The sequence below is a fragment of the Chlorocebus sabaeus genome, chromosome 7 (genome assembly GCF_047675955.1).
Source record: "Chlorocebus sabaeus isolate Y175 chromosome 7, mChlSab1.0.hap1, whole genome shotgun sequence".
Classification (NCBI taxonomy): domain Eukaryota; kingdom Metazoa; phylum Chordata; class Mammalia; order Primates; family Cercopithecidae; genus Chlorocebus; species Chlorocebus sabaeus.
Window position 1 is genome coordinate 138236890 of NC_132910.1, and position 19067 is coordinate 138255956.

Sequence of the window (19067 nt, forward strand, 5' to 3'; positions counted from 1 at the left end):
CAGGGAGGGGAGCATCACACACGGGGATCTGTCAGGGTGTAGGGGGCAGGGGAGGGAGAGCATTAGGAGAAATACCTAATGTAAATGACAGGTTGATGGTGCAGCAAACCACCATGGCACGTGTATACCTATGTAACAAAGCTGCACATTCTACATATACATCCCAGAACTTAAAGTATAATAATAATTTTTTAAAAGACAGTATCTCTAAAGAAAAAAAAAGAAAGAAAAAGATAAAGGTAACCTTGTCTGAAAATCTTATTTATTTTTATGAATCTTCATACTATATTCAAATATTCATTCAAACATTTGATTTTTAAAAAACCTCTTTCTCAATTTTCAGTTCTTTTTAAATAAGTTAGGCAAACTTACTAAATCATGGATACAGTGAAGATCACATTACATTTTAAAATTGCTAAAATATAAAAGAGAACACTATATTTCTTGTTTTTGTTACAAACTCATAATAGATCAAATCTCTGTAATATTTAGATTCGTGATTTCTTTGCATTTAAGTTTGCAAAATTCCATAAAAATACATCCCACAATTTTGTTTCCAGTCTTATTTCATTGAAACAAATTTAACTGATTTTTATGTAGATTAGCAAAATAAATGCGATTTTTATTTCAGCTGGAAGTTGGGATTATATTTTGTAAGCTGGAAGGAGTGATTATTTACTAATCACTATATTAAGGGGTCACTTTTGCAAATAAAATATTTCTTTTACATCCCATTTATTTTAAATATGATTGTTTTGTTTTATATATAAGCTTTCTTTGGTTATTACATGTCTATTCACCTTAACAATTTTTGTTTTACTTATGAATAAGAATGATAAAGATCACCATATGCGTAACAGCTGAACTGTTGCCATTTTCCTGTTGACTATAACACGAAGAAAGAGTATCCAAAGCATTGGAGGAAGCTGGAAGGAGTTGTTCTAACAAAGCGCTCATATTCACAACGAGGAACTGTTAAAACTCCTGCCAAAGTTCCTAATTGATATGAAGATTGACTGGGTCCTGGGGGGAGTCATTTTCCCTGTAAGCTCTCTTCAAGAAGTCCCTGAGTAGAGAATATTGCAAAATCAGAAGTTGAAGAGAAACATACAGAAAGATTCAGGTTGTGCCTTCCGTGCAGAGCATATCAAATAGCTAAGAGACTGCTTAATAAAAGAGAATCAGAACAGGCAGATTGGAAGAAAATAATCTAAGAAAAGTCAAATTGACTTTTTGTTTGTTGGTTTGTTGGTTTGTTTTTGAGACGGAGTCTCACTCTGTCCCCCAGGCTGGAGTGCAGTGGCGCGATCTGGGCTCACTGCAAGCTCCGCCTGCCGGGTTCAGGCCATTCTCCTGCCTCAGCCTCCCGAGTAGCTGGGACTACAGGCACCGCCACCACACACGGCTAATTTTTTGTATTTTTAGTGGAGTCGGGGTTTCACCGGGTTAGCCAGGATGGTCTCAATCTCCTCACCTCTGCCTGCCTCAGCCTCCCAAAATGAGGCGCCTTGGCACCATGTCCGGCCATTTGACTTTTTAAAGTGTTTTAATTTAACAACAATGTGTAGCTGGCCATATATTGCTAAGGGAAATTAGTGAAGTCAAATTTGTAGCTGAGGAGATCTTTTCTTCTGCATTTCTGCACCACATTGCTGTGTAAAGATGAGTGCAGGTGACTGCTGGTAATTCTGCATCGGAAAGTTGGTTACTTTATTCTCCACCCTCCAGGCGGCTCTGAAGCCCTGCTCTGCCTCAGGTCCCTGTGTCCAGGCCCTCTGTGGTCACATTCTCTCACCTACACTTGGGCCAATGACATGAACAGAATTGTGACAGTTTCACAAAGCACTTTCACCTTGTGGGTGGGTTCAGTGTATTTCCTTACAGGAGGATATTAATATATTTCCTTACAGGAGGATGTTAATATTGCCGGTTCTAAGGTGAGAGGCCCTTTGCGATAAGAAATAAGGGAGGAAGAGAGGCAGGGGAAGAGACTTCTGTGTGAAAATAGAAGAGGCCCATTTTAAGCACATAATTTTAGATTTTTCAAAAGCAATACGCAGGCAGGTTACTGTAGCAAAGTCACAAACAAGCCAACGTGACTTAAAAGTAATTTACAAAATGAGTTATGGGGAAATGGAGTGATGTGAGATCAGCTCCAGGGATCAAGCCTTCACTTTGCCTGCTTTGGGGACTCAGAGATCTGTTTGCGGGTTTCCTGACTCCTGTGTGAGGTGTCAGAGAGAGCGGCAGTGATGTTAACTTTCAGGAAATTTAGTTCTCGTAACAGGATAGATAAATGAACCGTATCCGGGTTTCTTCATCTTTGTAACTGTGGTACTAAAGAGGGATTCAGTATCTGTGGTTGACTAATTTATTCCCCACCGGAAAAGATGCTTTGGCTGCAGATTTCACATTTAGGAAAAAACATGATCCTTTGGAAAAGTTGCCACCAGTTACTTAGCCTCCAGCTTCAATCTATCCACGGAACGATCTGTCTATACCTCTGTAATGTACTGCGGCCCCAGGCAGCCACTTGGCAGCTTCGCAATCCCATGACCTTTTTAAATCCTGAAAATAAATATAGTTGCAACATTCTTGCCTTGTTAGCTCTTAAATTTTCCGATTTCTATGTGCCAAGTTGCTCTGGTCAATCAATCGCGAAGGAGGTATTGTCATGACGGATTCGGATTTCAGTATTGTATTTAGCTTACTTAAAAAAAGATTTGTGAAAAAAAGAGATAGCACTTTTAGCTATTGCTAAATGAGATCAGGAAATTGTCTTCCAAATAAGCAAGTACAAAGCTGAAAAAAAAAAGGAACAAAATCATCAATTTCCATAGTGTAGAAATTGAGCAAAGGCTTAACACAAATTTGAGAGGCACGGATGCTTAAAAACTGTTAACTTCTGGGAAAAACGTGGGAAGTATGTCACTCTGGCCTGGGCTGACCCCCTTGTCCAGGGTGGGGGGAACTGTAGAGGGTTTTCTACTGCGCTGGAAGGGCCTCTGTGGCTTTGGGGAGGGGGCGGCGCTGGGATCCGCGGGGCAGCGGGAGGGACTGGGAGACCCACAGCGGTCCGTGGGAAAGCTCTGTCGGAATGGGCGGGAGTGAACATGTTGTGTTTTGTGGGCTGCAAACAGTCTCTATTTCTTCTCTGCCTCCTCCTCCTGCATTTTCTTCCTTGTCTTTTTTAAACATTTGTTTTTATATGGAAAGCAGTTTTTAGCTCACAGGTCATACGAAAACTGGCCAACGGCTGGCTTCGAACCGTGGCTGGCCTCGAACCATGGTGGCCATGTGCCTTCCGCTGCTCTGCTCCTCTGCCGTGGTAACCGGTTGGCTGCCTGCGGACACAGAGCCTGCGGGGGAGGGTGCAGGCCGAGACCCCGCCCCGAAGAGCGCAGGTGTGCCCGAGAGATGCGAGCGTTAAAGCACCGGAATCAGCGCGCACGTGGAAACGCCAGGCCAGTGGCTGCGCCCCTCACCCACACACAGAGGGCGGCAGAGGAAGAAAGCCTTGTCACACTGAAGGAGAGACAGCAGATGTTCTGAACAGTTCTGTCATGAAACGTTAGGCAACGTAGACGAAACGGGCACATTCCTAAGAATCCCACATTACTGAAACTCAGTCAAGAAGAAATAGAACATCTGAATACATCCATGGCAAGCACAGAAACTGAATTAAGCGTTTTGAAATCTTCCCACAAAGAAAAGTCTAGGCCCAACTGACCTCTATGGTAAGTTCTATCAAATAGTCACAGAAGAAATCATGGCAGTTCATCGCTTACTGTGGATGGTTCAGAAGATAGTGGATTAAGGAACAATCCCAAATCATCTGACAAGGCCAGTATTACCCTGCTAGCGAAGCCAAGGATATCACAAGAGGAAAAACATCACAGACCAGTATCTCTCATTAACATGGCTGCAAAATTCCTTAACAAAGTGTTAAAAAAGTGAATCCAGCAAAATATAAAAATGGTTATATACTATGACCTGATGGGGTTTATCCAAGAATGCTGGGTTTATTTGACATCCAAAAACCAATTTAATGTAATATACCAACCACATTCAATTTATAAAGAACTAAAATATTCCATGATTATCTCAACAGAGGTAGGAAAAGAATTGGATGGCATTTAAGACCTATTTATGATTTTTTAAAAAAATCTTAAAAAACTAGAAATAGAAGAAAACTTTTTTAAACTGACAAAGAGAATTTAAGAAAACACTACCGGTAACATCATATCTAATGGCAGAAGACTAAAAATTCCCCCTTAAGATCAGTAACAAAGATGTCTACTTTTGTTATTTGTATTCACAATTATACTGAATTTTCTAGCCATTCCAAGAAAACAACCAACCAACCAATCAATTAATTAAATGTATCCAAAGTGGAAATAAAGGAGTAAAACTGTCTTTATTTAAAAAGAAAATGACTCTATATGGAGAGAATCCCAAAAAATCCATTAAAAAAACTAGAACTAATCAATGAGTTTAGCAAGGCCTTGGGATACGAGATCAATATATAAAAATCAATTGCACTTTTATATACTAGAAATACAAAAACACAAAAATTAAATGAAGAAAATTTCATTCACATCTATGAAAATGTAATCTTTTCGGAAATAACTTTAACAAAAGAAGATGACATCTATTGAAAACTACAAAATGTTGCTGAGAGAAATTAAGTATGTACATAAGTAGACATTTCATATTGATGGATTAGAAGACTGAAGATGGAAATTCTCCAAATTAGTTTAGAAATTCAACACAATTCGTATCAAAAGGCTAGGAGGCTTCTTTTGCAAAAATTCATACGCTGATACTAAAACTTATCTGCACATTCTGACAACCTGGAATGCCCAAAATACTGTTAAAAACGAAGAACTGGCCAGACATGGTGGCTCACGCCTGTAATCTCAGCACTTTGGGAGACCGAGGTGGGTGAATCACGAGATCAGGAGATCGAGACCATCCTGGCTAACACGGTGAGACCCCGTCTCTACTAAAAATACAAAAAAACTAGCCGGGCGAGGTGGCGGCGCCTGTGGTCCCAGCTACTGGGGAGGCTGAGGCAGGAGAATGGCGTGAACCCGGGAGGCGGAGCTTGCAGTGAGCCAAGATGGCGCAGCTCACTCCAGCCTGGGCGGCAGAGCGAGACTCCCTCTCAAAAAAAAAAAAACTTGATTTCAAAAATTATGTTAAAACCACAGTAATCAAGACTACATGGTGCTGGCACAAGCTTACTCATGTACATCAATGGAAAATAATTGAGAGTCCAGAAATAAATTCATGCCTTTATGGAAAATCTACTTTTCACAAATGTTCTAAAACAACTCAGTGGGGAAAGTATAGGACTTTCAACAAAAGCCTGCCCCCCCCCACACACACAACAGTGTCTACCCCTAACCCACCAAACCTCCTAACCCACCAAACCTGTGCTATGTTACATGGCAAAAGAGAGTTTGCAGTGTGATTAAGGGTATAGATCTAGAGATGGGGGGATTATCCTGGATTATCTGGGGGCAGAGAGGGCCAGTCTAGTGACTTGAGTCCTCAAGAGAGAAAGGGGAAGGCAGAAGGGTGGGTTAAAAAGACTCACTATGAGAAGGACTTCATCCTTCATTTCTAGCTTTGAAGATGGAAGCGGGGACCATGAGCCAAGCAACCTGACAGCCTCTAGAAGCTGGGAATGTCTGTCAGCTGACAGTCAATAAGAATTGGAAGACCTTCCTCTTGCACCCACAGTAAATTCATTTCTGCCAATAAACTGTATGAGATTGTCTCCTAGAGCCTCCAGAAAGGAACACAGCTTACTGCCATGTTTATTTTAGTTTAGTGAAACCAAATCCAGACTTTTCATCTACGGACCTACAATTTGAAACAGTTTGGGGGCATTCTTAGTCCAAAAATTTAGTCCAATTTTAATAACAAATTTGTGTTACTTTAAGCCCCTAAGTTTATGATTAATTCATTAAGATAGCAATAGAAAACTAATACACAATGGGATGAAAAAGAAATTAAAGAATTACAAAAGGATTTATATGAACCATGTTAAGGAAGATTATTTAAAACTAGGAAAAAAGGCAAAAAAGATGAGTATCACGTCCTTTCAATGTCATATTGGAACACTGTTTATCAATTTCAAACAAGGATTATTTACTTTCCTATAATAATGCATCTTTTACATTTTGCTAATTTGGTTTGATTGAGAGCTCAAGTTCTGTGAAGTAACATGTTAACTTGACAGGTTTCATTTCAGTAGAAGAGATATTTCCAAAGGTTATGGTTTCATTACCCTGTAGGGTTATTGGCCAGTTTTGTACTAACCTAGCAACCTTATGACAAAGGTCTATTTTTAAAATATCTATAAAGACTGTGTACTTCACAGGCTCTTGGAAATACTTTATATTCTACCTAGTTTGCTCATTCTTGAGCTAACAAGTCTTCAGTGTATATTAATTTTATATTGGAATGAATCATACTTTTAACTTTTTAAAGCATTATAGCTGGACAACTATAATATATTACTTTTAGGAAATCTGGATAATTTTGAGACCTGCCAAATTGGACCCATCAGTAAAAAACAAGATTTAATAAATATAAAAATAATGAATGACCATATGAATAAATAGATACAGAATAAACAAATAGTACATAAAGGTTGACAAGAAAAAGCCTTGATGATTCTGGAATGTTACATAATAATATAGGAATCAACTTTGGCTGTCATTTTCAATATCTTCATTGCTATGAATTTATGAGGAATTTTGTTAGCATTAATATGATATACAATGGAAATCTGAGGAAAAAAAGGTCATTGTTTTAGGTGAAAATGGAAAATTTAACAGGAGTATAAGGAAAAAAAATACTCGTGGAAAACAGTATTTCCCATACTTAAGGCAAGAAGACATTCTGGTGGCCAGTAGGCTCACAGGTTAGTTTTGAGAGAATTTGTGTGGAAATTGATCAGTAAATATTTTCTAAATGTCCTAGAGACTTTAGGTAATACTTCGGACAATGATGGGATTTTAAAATTATATTTCTGTAGCTACTTCTCTTTTTAAAGCAAAAGCTGGCCTTTTTTTTTCTATCTCTTAGGTAGAATTTTTTAGTTTAACACATCTCTATAACCAAGAGTTCAGTTTTTTCCCTCAGATCAGATCCTTATGCCTATATCTCTAGCTCTGATAGAACTTATGTTTCATTTTAATTATATACTATTACATTGTCCCTCAAATGATGGACAATGCATTTTCCTGTTAAATTTTTAAATTGTCTTAATTATGTAGTTGAGGGCCAAGGTACTTTACATACATCACAATTATACCAGAGAGAACCATGATGCAATAGAGTGCAATTGTGAGAGCTAACGCACTGCCTCATTCTTCTACTAAATTTAAAATAGTCTGGGGGCACTCAGTCCAAAAATTTGGATTCCGTTTCCTACTGTTCCTAACTCGGTTTCTTGTCTCACTTTGTATTCTCTGACCAAAGTTATTCAGGCTAAATCAGCTTTAGGAAACAAAGATTAGCAAGTGGATTGTACTTTTAATTATTCAGTATGCTTATCTGTAAAATAAAGCTGAACAATGGCCGACTTCAATTTGTGATTTTAAAATAAGTGGCTAAGGAAAAGCCAAACTGCCATGTGGAATTGTTCTTCCTCTACTCGAGTTTATATCAATCTCGGGCACCGTCATAGCTACCAGTCTGGCACACGTGACACACTCTGGGGCTGAGATCAGCATTTTACGTACTTTTTCAACCCAGCCATTCGACTTGAAAGACAGAAACTTCCATCTCCAGAGCGTGTTGATCACCCATGAGGAAAGCCAGCCCCAGAGAAGTTATGCCCCTTGGGTCTAGGTCACACAGCTGACATTCAGACCCAGTTCTGCCTGAACCTGCAGGCTCTGTCCTTCCCTTTAAAATGAGGGAATTGGGAAACCTGAGTTCTGGAGCTGCTCTGTGACTTAGAGTCAATCGTGTTACCTCTCTAGATCTTTGTTTTTCCAGCAATAAGAGAACATGACAAGGCTAAGTCAGGCTGAACATCTCTTCCAAACTTAAACGCAGATATGACGCATAGTGCTGTGTTTACTATACAACCATGTTGTACTTATCCTTTGAGGAAAAATAATGGAAATTTTAGGGCCAAACTTTTCAACTTTTTGGCCTGGGTGACTTGTTTTCCTCTTTAAAAAATCCATCTCACAGAGCCACTTGCTTCCACAGTTATCACATTAAAATCATCCTAGGATTTTACCACTGATCTTCGTACACGTGTATGTGGACTGAGTCACATTTTGTTGTATAAATAAATGATGTCAGATAAAACATTGTGTTTAAAATAAGTGGTATGAATAATCTCTTTAAAATGCATGCCCATGAAACATGAGTAAGTTATTTGAAAGAAATATAATCTGCTTTCAATATATTTTCTCGTTTAAGTTGAGCGTTGATGTGTTCAATTCACCCTAAATACAAAATAATTCTCATTTTCCTAAGAATTTTTCATGAAAGCATGTTAGGTAACTGGTAATGCCAAAAGGAAACTAAGGCACTAAGTAATAAATTGTGATAATAAGAAAGAATTCATGCTGAGGGAAAAAAAAAAGAAAAAGATGAGATTGGACTTAAAATAAGTTACATGGACCCATTTGGAGCTGAGTCTAACAAAATATGATTTATGTGCAAAGCATTTTTTGTTACATAATTTATGAAGCAAAAACGTGGAGCACAGTCAGCATATGGTGAGTTGATTTGGAAGAGGGGATTTAAGCGTAATCACTCAGCCTGGGGTTTATGCCGTATTTGAGTATCTGCCGTCCCTCTGCTGGCTCCCATCCCCACATGTGACCTCCTGCATGGTGATACTTACATCACATCCCACACACTTTCTGGACTGTTTTGATTATTCACTGTTGTTAACCTTAAAAAGTATGGCTTCCTGTTACGCACCTTTATTTCATGCAGCACAAGTTGTATGCAGTGTGCTTCAACTAAAGTAAACAACCAGCAGGTCAGAATAGCTTTTATGTATTTATTTTGTAAATCCCAGCTTTCTCTGGGTCCTCATAAAGAGGAATAATAGGGAAAACAGTTTCTGGCCACTATGCTTTGTTATTTCAGACATGCATGGCCTCCTATATAATTTGCTTATTGATTTCAATAATAAAGACCAGGAAATTACATCCTCTCTTGTCTATGGAGCTATGAATCACAGATTGCTTAACCACTGTCAAATTAAACAACTTGCCTGTGACTGAGAAAAGATTCATGTAAAAACGAAAATGATCATCAGCCTCCCACTAATCCAGTATGTCCCCCATGTTAAATGAAGTCAGCATCACTCTGGGCAGCTGTGCCGCCTCCTTTAATGAAATCAGCCTCCTTCTCAATCATTTATATTTTGCCACACGGTTTGAATCCTGGATTCTGGAAGAAGATTATGCCAGATACCTTTCTCTCCTGTGAGATAACTGCTCAAAAACAAAGACACAGTTAAAATAAAAATTAGACATTAGCACAGTGGCTCATGCCTATAATCCCAGTGCTTTGGGAGATGGATTCAGGAGAATCACTTGAGGCCAAGAGTCTGAGACGAGCCTGGGCAACATAGAGGATCCCAGTCTGTACAAAATAAAAAAATTAAAAGAATTAGCTAGGCTTGGAGGCTCATGTTTGTAGTCCCAGCTACTTGGAAGGCTGAGGCAGGAGGATCACTTGAGTCCAAAAGCTTGAGGCAGTGAGCTGTGTTCATGCCACTGCACTCTAGTTTGGGCCACAGAGTGAGATTCTATTTCTACAATAATAATAAAAATAATAATAATGATCATTAAAATCAAACAAAACATTGAAAGAACTCTGGTTTCTGATTATCTAAAAGCTCCCAGCTGATAGCGGAAATACTGTTTTCTAATGCTAACATTTGAATACCCAAGGTCTCTCATAGATGTATTGCATCAAATCCCTGGGTTAAATTTAGAACAAGGCTGATCTTCAGGAGCAGATTCTCATTCTAAATCACAAAGTTGTATCTAGAAGCTGAGTGCTTAAAGGGACAAAACCAACAGCGGGCTCTGGTTGCCCAGGCAAGCAACCTCTAGAAGTATTTTGCTTTTTCAGAAAGCAATGAAGGGGCTTAAAATCATTTGTGGAAATGATTTAAATGATTTAAGGGTTGAAAGCAAAAAACTAACAAACAAACAAAAAAACCTTATCTGGACCCAGTATTCTCATTATAGGTGGAATAATGATAGAAATTGCAATGCACAATTTTACTGCAAATTTTGCTAGAAAGCAGATAAATCATCTTGGAAAAGTAGATTTAACCCTCTGGACTTTTGTTTCCTTATCTAAGCCTGAGGGTTTGATAATGTCTTCGATGTTTTTAGGAGTTCTAACTGTATATATTTTAATGCCAAAATAATCTTTGAGGCCAATCTTAATTCTACAATTTGAAAGTAGTTTTAAGTTAAAAATTTTAATGTGCTTGGATAACCTGCAAATTTACATTTAAACCTGTTTATATAATTATTCACTCACATTTAAATGTGGTAACTTCTGCCCATGTAATCTCAAATTAAAACACCCATTGAAGCTAGAGGAATACTTAACATATTAATAACATCTGATGAGACCCAAATGAAATCTGGTATGAAGCACTTCTTGGTCAAGAAGTTCTCTCTTTTTGTTAATGTACATTTTATTAGTTTCCATTACCCAATGAACAAGGTATATAAATTGGATGGTTTTTCTTTTTTGAATTATTGTCAGGTTATACAAAGAGGAAAGGCAGAACATTAAAAAGAATGAAAATTCAAAGGACTTGAATCATAGGTCTGTTAGTAAATCTGTGATTTGATAGACAACAAAGATTTATAGACTATTTGAAACATTACTATTTACAAGTAAAATTATTCAAAGCATACACAACTTTTGCTGTCTTGATTAGACTGCATTTTTTGTCTCCAGGTGAAAATAACTTTTAAAGTTATTTTCAAAAAATATTTATTTTTTGATGCTTAATTTTTAGTTGCCTAGTGATATGATTGCTATTCATATCTAAAAGGAAAACAAACCTCGGGTGGTATGTCATAGTGAAATGTCATTAAATTATTATTAAAAATGGCTTAAATGCAGTTTAAAGCCAGCTTCCACGAATGACTCTTGTGATGAACAAGAAACTAATATAGATTATTTGTAGAAATAAATGTTCTTTAATTCCCAGACTCCTATAAAACCACCTGAATAATATTGTGCACTAACTGTGGAAAGATTTTGATAAAATGTATGTTTTTCATGTCAGAATGAATGAATTATATGCATGATAGAAAGCAATAGCTCCCAAATTTCCCATAAAGGACGTCTTTTGTTACAGCTTTTTTTTTTCATCAATATCAGTGGTTTAAAAGATATTTTTCTATTACCACTGGATAGCCAGCAGTACAATACTGGCTTTCTACAATGGCATTTTTAGGTTGTGAGGTGCTTCTGAGGCTAAAGATATGTGATATTTGACTTTTTGAAATAGTGAAATATAAATCTCTAATAGTCTGAGAAGTTGAAATTGGGAATTACTAATGTAAAGAAAATAACTTATAAACAAGGGCCTTGATTCAAGTCTTTTCCATGACTTTGGCTAACTTTATCTATTTAAAAAAAAGTAGGCAATGTTTAAGCTTCCTTTTTAATGCTAACATTTCATAATTGTGTTTTCAGCATCCCACTTGATGAAAATTCCTGTTATAATAAATTAGCCCCTTGAGGTTCCTAGAAAAGCACAGAGACTTGATATCACCTCCTTCCTCCCACTCTCCATGTACACAGACTCCAATTGATACTTTTATATTATTATTTAAACTATTTTCTTTGTGACTCTGCATTCTATCTTCTATCTTGACTTTATTCACCCAAGATGACCAAAAAGACAAAGATTTGAGGCATGAGGTAGGTGTATGATACATAGGGGAAAAATGCATACTTATATAGGTTATATGTATATATGTATATCTCCATATATATGTTATATACCCATAAAATATGTACCAAATTGCTCCTTCAAGCTGTATGTTAGACCATAAACACAAAATAAAAAACAAAATGAAAATATAATAAATGCGTTTAATATCACTGACTGGTATAAAGGCATTTATAAATAGCATTTTAAAGAAAAACACATTAAAAATAATTAAAATATAAAATATAAAATAAAATAAGTATTTTGAAACACCATCTTTAATGTTTATAGCCTAAAATATATTTTTAAATAAATAAATTACCTACATTAAAAGATCTAAGGTTTTTTGACAAAATAAACACAAGTCTAAAGAAAAAAGTAAAACATAAATGTAAAAAAGAGAATGTAGTAAAACAGAAAATAACAAAGAGGATCAGTAAATACAAAAGTTATTTACCTTTCCCCCCCAAAAAAATGAATAAAATATGCGAGTCTTTAAGCCAACTTTTAAAGGGAGGTGCTGTGGTTTGAATATATGTGTCCTCCCAAAATTCATGTGTTAAAACTTAATCCCCAATGTGATAATATCAAGAGCCATGGCCTTTGGGAGGTAATTAGGTCATGAGGGCTCCATGTTTATGAATGGAATAACACTTTTAATAAGTATCCTTACTTATTAAAGAGACTTGAGGGGAACTATTTGCCTTTCTATCATGTAAAGATCCAGCAAGAAGGTGCCACCTATGAAGGAGAAGACAAGCCCTCACCAGACACCAAATCTGCTGATGCTTTGATCTTGGACTTCCCAGCCTCCAGAACCATGAGCAAGAAATTTGTATTTCTATTTTACCCAGTCCAAGGTATTTTGTAATAGTAGCCTGAGCAAACTAAGACAGGAAGAAAAAAGTATATATAGCTCTATCAGAAGTTAAAAGGGGACATAACTACAGTAGACCATATACTTATATATTTTTATATATATTTGACAATATATCAAAAATTTAAGTTAATGCATTTGAAGAAGATAACATTAATACCTTTCTGAAAACACAATTTTAAACTATTCTTTAAATTACAAAATTTAAATATAATTATAGAAATTGCCACACCCCAAGTTACCACAGATGTAATTTTGCAGATGCATTTTAGAAAACCTTAAGATTTAAACTTCTTATTATCCCTTTTTAATTTCAAAATATAGAAAAGTGTTCCTCTTCCATTCGTGGCTGAGTAGATTCTTACTGAACCAACAGATAGCAACTCTAAACAAGATGTTGGAAAAGCAACTCCCTGCAGGCACTGGAGAGTGAAAATAGTCTGGAAGATGCTGAAGGGAAGTTATGAATAAGATCACAGGAGGGTTTGACTCTCCAGTTGTTGTCGCAGTTGTTTTCACTGCTTTTAGAATGAGGGAGTCTGCAGATGTTGCCACACAAAGCAGCTAAAATTCATATGGAAACCCATGGACTTACTGACTTGAAAGGCCAGGGGCAAAGACCGGGGCAACTGCAGCTGTTGGTAAGTGAAGGAGCATATTACAAAGAAGAAAGGACAATCACAGGGAAACAATTTTGCATGAAAAGCAGTCCAAATGCTCTAGACTTCAAAAGGCCAACTAAGGTTTTACCCACACAGGGGAGATAGAATCAGAAGTTTGAGTTCAGCTATTGCTTAACATTCTTTTAAATAAGAAGAATGAAAATCTTTCAGAGTAACATAATTTAGAATTTAGAGTTTCTACAATGTTTTGCAGTGTTCAAGATACAATCTTATATTACATGATATACAACAGAATAGAAAAGAATAAACATTCTCAAGAAGAAAGACTGTCAGAGACTAACCCTGAGACCATCCAGATAAAGATTTTGAGGTAGTCATTATAACTGCACACAAGGATAGCAAGGAATAAATTGTCAAAACAAATATAAGGTAGAAAAATTTCAGCAGAGAAGTTAAAACTATTACAAATGAAAATTAGAAAACTAAAATATATCTGAAATAAAATTTTGCTGGATAAGCTTATCAGCAAAATAGAGAAGACAGAAGAATTAGTGAACTTGATGACTCCTCAATATAAAATATCCAACCTGAATAAGAAGGAAGATGATTCAGAAAAATAAATAATAGAACCTCAGGGAACTGTGGGACAATATCAAAATGTGTATGTGTGTGTGTGTGTATGTGCATGTCTTGGAAGGAAAAAAGAGAGACAATAAAGCAGAAAAAATTTTAGAAGAAATAATGTCTGAAATTACACAATTTTGATGGAAGACATAATTTACAGATTCAAGAAACTCAGTGAACCCTAACAGGATAAAGTCACGCATACGTACATACTCATGCACATATATGCAGAGGCCTTAATACATCATAGACAGACTACTAAAAACCAAAGATAAAGAGAACATATAGAAAAAAGGCAGAGGAAAATGATAAATTCCATATAAGTGAATAATGATTTGAATAACCTCAGGCTTCTTATCAGAAATAGTAAGAGCCAGAAAAAAACAAAACAAAACAAAACAAAAAAAAGCTACTTTTTAAAAATACTAGAAGAAAAAAAAATGTCAACCAAGAATTCTATATTCAATGAAAATATCCTTTAAGAATGTAGATAAAATGAAGACATTTTCAGAGAAATGAAATAAGCTAATCTCTACTATAAGAAATGCTAGAGGGAGTTCTTCAGGCTAAGATAAAACTATAAAGAAACATGAATCTACTGGAAGAAATAGGATGCATTGCATTTACATGTGTTACAATGCCTGTAATATTTTAAAATTAGTATTACAGGGATTATAGTACATGCAAATACAGTACATATGACAACTAGAGAATCAAAACCAAGGGTGTGGTAAAGTGATCATGCACTTCCAGGATTTGTATACCGTATACAAAGTGGTTTAATATTAACTGTGTAAACTATGAGGAGGTAAGGATTCATTGTAATTATAGGAACAACCACTAAGAAAGAAAATAGCTATAAAAATTTTTTAAAAATTAAGTAAAAGAAAATAAAATTCCTAAAAAATGTATATATTCCAAAAGAATGCCAAACAGGAGAAAGAGAAGTATGAAAACAAAGAGACAAATGCAACTCTTAACAGGAAAATGATAGACATAAATCCAACTATATCAAGAATTACATTAGATCATCAATCACTCCAATTACAAGGCAGAAATTTTTGCAAGAAATAAAAAGGCAAGTTCCAACTATATGTTATCTACAAGAGAAACACATTAAAAATAAAAAACTAGAAAGGTTTTGATTGACAGAAAGTATACCTACCATGCAAACAGTACACATAAGAAGGCTGGAGTGTTTAGAGTAAAATCATATAGATTTCAAGATAAGGAATATTAACAGATAAAAATGATGAAAGTTTTGTCGGGAATACAAAACAATCATTAAAGTATATTTATCAAAGGATAGAAAAAAATGAAAAACTACTCATATCCTTAAAAAGATTATAAACTACACTAAAACTAGTCAATTTTAAGATAAGAAATAAGATGACAGTCTCACATAGTATATATACAAAATTTTTCAGTAAGCTATCAGCAAATTAAAATTGTCATTATAATAAAAAATTATAGCAAGAAGTATTCATCTCAGAAATATAAAGATAATACATCACAAAACGTAATACAACACATTTACTTTTTTTTTTTTTTTTTTTTGAGACTGCACCTTGCTCTGTCACCCAGGCTGGAGTGCAGTGGCTTGATCTTGGCTCACTGCAAGCTTTGCCTCCCAAGTTCAAACAGTTCTCCTGTCTCAGCCTCCCGAGTAGCTGGGACTACAGGTGCCGCCACCACACTTGGCTAATTTTTTGTATTTTTAGTAGAGATGGGTTTCACTGTGTTAGCCAGGATGGTCTCAATCTAAACAAAATAGTATGTTTATAAAGGCAAAATTAATTTTAAAAATTTAATACTGACTCATCAAGAAAAATAACAACAAAAGAGGCCATTTTCAAAGCAGGAAGAAAAAGGATTTTTTTTCCCCTGTATCAGAGTTTCTAGTAAAACCTTTAACATACATCAGACTTAATGGGGACGGGTTAGAAAAAGCATTCCCATTAAACATATGAATAAGAACCAAGATATCTGCAATGTTCCCTTACGTTAAACATTACACTGGAGGTATGTGTAAAGATAAAGATTTTATGAGGAGATATTCCAAAGACAGATTTGTGATTCCTTGGATGTGACACTGTTGAATGTGAATCTGAAAGCTTTTATGGAGCAATGTCAAATTTGTGAGCCACATGGAGATGGATGTGAGATTATAATACACTTTTATATGTACTGTCATAGAGGTAAAACTCTCTATCTTAATATTAACTTTGAAAATGTTAAATTGAGAATCCTGTTAACTTACACTTTATGAATTGGCATATTGTATTACTGCAAGATATATTTTATTTTCAGCACAATGCCAAAACAAAAGATTTTTTAAAAACTATAAAAATGCATATATTTTTCTAACTTTAATTTGTTTTAAAGCACATTTTAAATGTCATTTCTTATTGAGTAAAATTGTCAAATTTATATGGAAAATTTTAAGATAAAAAGAAATAGGCAAAGAATTGGAAAGAGACAAAATTGACAATATTTATATTCAATTTAGTGTTCTAAGTATATAATCCAAGAAACCATACAGATAAATTACTAAAACTTGTAAGAAGATTTGATATAGTTGCTGGATTACTATATAATTGAATAATTACATAGAAAATAAGTAGCATTCTAAGTGCCTTTAATAATTAAAGAAGGACTTCCGATTCTAGCCACAACAAAATAGCCAGAACTGGATTAACCGTCCCAGATAAAAATCACTAAAAAATAATCAAAATATACGTTTTTAAAAACAGTTTCAGACTTTGAATAACATGTAGCCCAGGACAGAGATCCCTGAGAAAAGGAATACAAATGAGGTGACAATGTGATAGACCCAGATCAACGCCTGGAAAAGGTTTCAAAGCTACAATGTGAGGAGTGGGGACAAAACAGTCTAGTGGCTTTGCTGAGTTGAGGAGGCAAGTGCTGCAGTCAGGCAAAGTACTGGTGAACGGGGAGCCCTGGAGAAGAACTCTGGAGATCTGTAAGAGGGTCTCCTTCAAACTTCTGCTGAGCACAGTTCTGCACATGAACGTATAGAATTTACTCAAGATGAAGAACCAACCAAAACAAGCATGGTATAATGCTGAGAACTCATAAAACAGAGTAGGAAATCTTGCTAATTGAAAGAGCATTGAAACAGAGTCCTCAGAAGGAATTTTCTCAGTAGTGGGTACAAGTTAGTTATAAACTCAAGTTTGCTCTGATATTGCTATAAAAAGCTTAAAAGCAACTCTCAAAGGCTCAAACTGAGTACAAAACATCTCATTGGAACCAGGATACTTCCCAGCAGGATTCAAGGGAATAAAATATTTCTTATATATTTTGTATTACAGTAATATATTGTATTCCTTTATATATCATATTGTATTTCTTTACATATGAAATGATATAGCATCCTACTTTAGAGGATGAAGTTACAGATGTATATTATAAACTCTAGAACAACCACTAACACTATTTTAAAAAGCTGTAACTGATAAGCAAATGGAGATAAAATAGGATTATAAAATATAATCAATCCAGAATAAGGGAAGAAAAAGAAAAAGGGAGCAAAAAAATGAAAAAATGAAACAAATTGCAAGATGACAGATTTAAACCTAATCATATTATAATCACATTATATATAAATAGGCTAAATATTCCAATTACAAAACAAAGATTGTTGAATAAAAAAATAAGACCCAACTACATGCTTTCAGCAAGAAACCCACTTCAGATATAAAGACATAAATTCAGTAAAACTCATAAGTCAATGTCACAAATATATATATATAATATGCTCACACTAATTAAAAGAAAGCTGGAATGACTGCATTAATATCAGAAAATGTAGATTCCAGAGCAAAGAATATTACCGGGGATAAAGAGACTGAATTCACAATATTATAGGGGTAAAATAGTTGAGAAAACATAAGATTAGTCTATGTGTGTATCTGATAGGCCAACTTCAATATATATAAAACAAAAATTAGTAGAACTGAGTGGATAGATACACATATCCACAATTGTATTTGCAAAGTTCAACAACTTAATCATTGATAGATCAAGCAGAGAAAGTAAGGATTTATAAGATTTGAAAACATTACCAACCATCTTGACATTTATCGAGCAACTCCACCCAGCAACAGCAGGAGGTATATTCTTTTCAATTTCCCATGGAACATTGAATAAAATAGATCATACAACAGGCTCAATAAATATAAAAACATTAAAACCACACAAAAGAATGGTCCATGTCCACAAATGAATTAAATTAGAAATCAACAGCAAAATGTTTTAAATATTCATCCATATTTTCAAACCAAACAATATACTTCTATATAACTCATGGGTCAAAAAAGAAATGACTGGGCAAGTAAGAAAGTATTTTGAACTGAGTGGTAATGAAGCACAACACATCAAAATCTGAGGAACAGAGCTATGTAATGTTTAGAGAAAAAATCCCAAAATTAAATGCCCATATTAGAATAAAAAAATTGTCAAATCAATCATTTCGAAGCCTCCATCTTAAGAAATATTCAGCCTTCAATATGGTGGAATAGAACCTTTCAGCAGTTGTCATCAATTTGAACAACTATCTACACTTGAAAATGCCTTTGCAAGAATTAAGGAATCCAGGTGAGAGACTATGACATCTGAGTGTAGTATGGAACTAAGATACCCTCTGTGTGGGAAAGTAGAGTGAAGTCATCACCTGACTTCGTGTGGAGCCCAGCACCAGGTACACTCCAGAGAAACCCAGTGCGGGGCTGATTCCAGCAGCCTCAGGATCCGGATTAGCCTCTGCAGATAGGGGCTGCAGGCCTGCCCAGCATCAAGCTGGACCCTGCTGCCCCAGACTCTCGGCTGTCTCCCATGGCCGCACGCTCGCAGCTGCCTCAGTCCCCAAGCCCATGTTAGTGCCAGAGACCTAGCCACTGTGGACCTAGCCTTCAGGCCAGCCCCCACAGATGCAGTCTCTTGGCCAGCCTCCATG

At 35.7% G+C, this 19067-nt stretch overlaps 2 long non-coding RNA genes across 2 annotated transcripts in view; one reads left to right on the forward strand and one right to left on the reverse strand.

Annotated features, from left to right (window-relative positions):
* Nucleotides 1-19067, reverse strand: part of LOC140712123 (uncharacterized) — a 149210-nt gene that overhangs the window by 80387 nt on the left and 49756 nt on the right. The window lies entirely within an intron of this gene.
* On the forward strand, nt 3471-17418 carry LOC140712122 (uncharacterized). The gene is made up of 3 exons (XR_012093576.1): nt 3471-3737; nt 11728-11955; nt 16843-17418. It is a non-coding gene; the product is annotated as an uncharacterized lncRNA (long non-coding RNA).